Consider the following 4,418-nt stretch of genomic DNA (forward strand, 5'->3'; position numbering starts at 1 on the left):
TTCTATTTCCTTATATTAAAGCGAACCCAGATAGCACCATTTTCTTTTCTTTTTTTTCACGGATAGAGAAGCATGTGTTTGAGTGAGTCTGTCAGATCAGGCGGTGGGGACGACCTCTTGATACGTGCGTGAGGTGGACCATTTTCCTGTCCCACTAAGAATGATAAATGTAATGACAACTTTTGTGTGTCGGGGAAAATGTACGGAAGAATAAAGTTAATTGTTTTCATACTTAGGAATGTAAATTACGAAGTAAAAATCAACGCTGTCCAAAAATAAATAGTAAAATAAAGATACCAATACAGATAACCCCAAAAACTACTTAAGTAGTACTTTTAAGTATTTTTACAGCACTGAACATGAATGTAGGAATGACAATTGAAAACAGCGATAGTCTTGAAAATACCTTCATCCAATGTAGGGTTCTAACATAAGTCTGGAATATGGAATTGTTTCCTTTTTTAAGGGCATTTGAGTGCCTTGCACCGTATCTGTACAAGGATGAATTCAAATGTACTTGACTATTCAGTCAGGAGTGCCATCTCTGGTCACAAGGGAGATACTGTACAGTAGGAGTTACTTGCTGTTGCTCCCTAGTGGAGTCGCTCCCTTATCTGCAAGGCTCATTTTCATTCCTGCCATACTGAATTGTGGAAAGGGAGAAGAAAAACGGAGTTCAACACTTACATACAGTAGCTATTTTAAGGGTGCCTGTCGGTTGAGTTTGATATCCCTTCAAATCAGAAACATTAGGCAAGAAAATAGGAAATATATCAGGCTGAGCCTAATGGGGGAAGCCCTACAGAACATCCAGGCGAAGAGCCTGTCTTTTGTATTTGAACAACCTGATCCTCTGCTTTTGGTTGTCGTATTTGGCATTCTTTGGCATGACAAGTTGAAAGGGGTGCTACACGGCTTCCAGGTAAGTTAGCTTAATCAACAGTAACCGTAGCTCAAGGTTTAACTAGCCAACTGAGCATATTATCTTGTTACCATGGCTTTTGGCCATGTTTGGGAAGTCTGTCCAGCCTTCCCTGTGGCTCAGTTGGTAGAGCATGGTTTGACGAAGGGTTGTGGGTTCGATTCCCACGGGGGCCAGCACAGAAAAAAATGTATGAAATTGTGTGAAATGTATGCATTCACTACTGTAAGTCGCTCTGGATAAGAGTGTCGCTAAATGACTAAAATGTAAAAAATGTCTCTGCTTATATCAGGTACACAAAATAATGAGCGGAAGGGTTATTGACAAGCAAAGGATACAGTATTATGTAATATAGGATGCATACATAAATAGATTTACGTGTCTCATTTATACAGTAATACCAGAGCTTAGGTTAAAAATACGCAAGAAGGGTTTGAATATTTTAATAGCAATTCTGAAACTGCTCTGAATTCGTAGTATTGTTTTCATATCTTTTGTGATGGTTAATTTCATTACTATCAAATGAGGAACAAACTTATCACACAAGTCAGAGTTTAGTACTTAAACTAAATCTTTAATCACTTATTAATAAGGGAGCAGGTCAATACAAGGCACACACATAAAGTGGATAGATTGGAGTGCTCTACGATAATGATATGTTGGTCGGCGAATCACCCTCCAGGTGATTCGATTTGAGAGCTTTCCCAGACAAAAGTACAAAGGTATTTTATAGCTAAAGATACACCCCTTTCAACCTACGGTGAACAACAGATGTTAGAATGGGTCCATAGGTTGATTTGTATGAAAGATACTTATAATTCACAGCAGACGGTATTTTCTATAAAGACGGTTTTCATTGTGCTAGAGACCAGTGTCTGTTTGACCCCAACTCCATACTGGAGTCATGTCTTCCCCTGGTACCGTATAGAACCCAAAGAAACATTAACTCATGCTCTGTGTCACGGTCTCTTTAGGCACTATCCCCCAAAAGACATACAGTAAATCTCCTGTCAGTGTTGTTATCTCCCAGAGGGCCCATCCTCAGTGGAACACACACAAGATGAAAAGCGTTCCAACAACCCCTTATTCTGTTGCTTAAAACAACCATTTGATACAATAATAGCATTATAACATAATCTTGTAATTTTCACCCATACTATGTTGCCACAGAACCATCTCCAAGGGAAAAAATGATGTCAAGCCCATTGGAAACACATTTTTGCATATACTGTAGCTAACAATCATCAAAATACAGCTTATTGTTGTTTGATTTGAATAGCATTTTTGCCACCAAAGCCCATTCAAATACATTAGGGGATATGCCTCTGCCCCGAAAACGGGAGTGATGAGTGCACGTTTAAATGCTGTTGCAAACTCTTTCGCTCTTTGTCCTCCGCATTGTAAAATCTAAATAGCTCTGCAGATGTGATGGAAACACAGCATATCCTGGTCTGGCGTATTTGTCGATCCTGGCCCTCTCTAGTTTTTTTTAATAATCCACTTTATGGTACAGTAACGTGTCACAAGACGACAGTAACTCCTTGTCTATCTTTCTCAGTGCCCCACCCACACCAAGTGCCTGTCAGTGCATTTCCAGAACAAGGGTCTCCTTTATGTGGCTCGGGAGAGAGCTGGTCCTGCAGACCCAGTTCCAGATTACACCAACAGAGAAGATCATCATGGTGATTTGGGACCGCCAGACTGAGAAGGGTCAGGGACAGGTCAGGCTGGCCAATCACCCAAGATGACCTGGCAATCCTCTAGACCAGAAGGAGGCCTCATTTAGGGTGGAGAATATAAGTTCATCTGACTATGGAATGTACACCATCACTGTGACTGACCAGATGGGGAATTCAGCAATCAGCAAATATACTTGTTAGAGATTGGTGAGAAAGCTACACCAATAATTCTGGTCACTACCTAGATTTTGGTTTGGGTCAAATACTGTTGCAAACTGAAAAGTCATATTACTGCGGATTAGCCTCGGTCACAGGCTTTCACCTCACCTTCCGAACAATGTGAGTGAAGCCTGGGTGCGAGGCTACCCTCTATGTGCAGAACTATGAAGAACGCAGAAACCAAATATAACTATATTTGGACTATTTGTTCTGCCTAGACCTCTCCCTCCCTCTCGCCTAGTTGCTGCTCCTGTAGCGTCTTTGTCAGCTCCAGTGTGAGGTGGCCAATGACAGGGCACAGTGGGACACCCAGTGTTTTCCTGGTTGGTGGATGGGGTAGAGCTGTCCAATCAGACAGACAATCTCTCTGCAGATGGCAGTGAGACTCATGCAGTGTCGGAATGAAGGGCCACAACTACACACTGTGTTGTCAACAGCAGTCTGGGGACAAAGTGTCACATACTACGTCACTGGTGGTACATGCATTATGATTATTTATCATGACTATTTTGAGTTTTTTTGTCTTTCATGCTTCTTTGTTGTTGCCTAGATTCTCCTACACCATCCCAAAGTATCCAATCCTGTAACACTCTGTGTGGTGTATTACTGGGCTTCATCATAGCGATTCTAATCACATGTGGATATCTCTACTGGTAAGATTACAGAACATCTCCCTGGCTTGTCTTTTACAGTAATACACTCATTTGGCACATGAATAAACTCCTGGTATAGTGTTTTGGTATGTGCACACTTTTCGGACATTGCTGTGTGTTCTTAACAGGAAATGCAGACAGCGGGAGGACATGACCTTAGGAGGGCCATAACGTTTCGTTATCAGTCTTATTATGGCACCTTATTTATGGCACTTATTAATGGCACGCTCACACAAGTCTTTAATATTCTATTGCAATAAGTCACACTAACAGACCAAATATGATTCCTATCAAGAGCTGTGGCCCTATTCACCATCACTAAAATATATTTATATGCCTATTTATCAAATTAAAATGTATTGGTCACATACATATATTTAGCAGATGTTATTGGTGGTATAGTGAAATGCTTGTTATTGGTGTATTACATTTTACATTTACGCCATTTAGCAGACGCTTCTTATCCAATGCGACTTACAAATTGTATTTCTATGTTTATTTGTGGTATTTATTGATGCAGTAACCACACGTATATTTTGACTAATTATATCTTGTATGTTTTTTTTGAAAGTACTCTATGCCATCACATTTACTTGTGTACAAATGAACCTAAACTTAAACCTACTTTTTGTGATGATATAAAGCAAATGGGAAAAAAATTCACATTATTGTGACGGAGCATGTGTGGATTTAACCTATTTCATAACCCTGATAGGAAAAATTGAAAGCTGGCCCACTTTGCTACACTTCCATAGGAGACAGTGAAGAGACATAGAAACACAGCAGTCTGATGAGTGAGGAAAAGCACAGCACCACCTATTTAATAGCGCATCCACTGGCTTGTTTTAGAAATTCTCTATTCAAAATATCACTAATTGTAACTTTGGTTTTAGAAGTGGGGGGGATAAAAATCCAAACATCCTACCTGACCGCGAGTGCCTGCAT

The 4,418-nt window shown here is 40.3% G+C and overlaps 1 long non-coding RNA gene across 1 annotated transcript; it reads left to right on the plus strand.

The window, feature by feature from the left end:
• Window positions 1-3,270: 3,270 nt before the first annotated feature.
• LOC123731740 (uncharacterized) lies at window positions 3,271-3,635 on the plus strand. Its single transcript, XR_006762819.1, has 3 exons — window positions 3,271-3,293; window positions 3,371-3,473; window positions 3,602-3,635. It is a non-coding gene; the product is annotated as an uncharacterized lncRNA (long non-coding RNA).
• The last annotated feature ends 783 nt before the right edge of the window (window positions 3,636-4,418 follow it).

The sequence above is a fragment of the Salmo salar genome, unplaced genomic scaffold (assembly GCF_905237065.1).
Source record: "Salmo salar unplaced genomic scaffold, Ssal_v3.1, whole genome shotgun sequence".
NCBI classification, from domain to species: domain Eukaryota; kingdom Metazoa; phylum Chordata; class Actinopteri; order Salmoniformes; family Salmonidae; genus Salmo; species Salmo salar.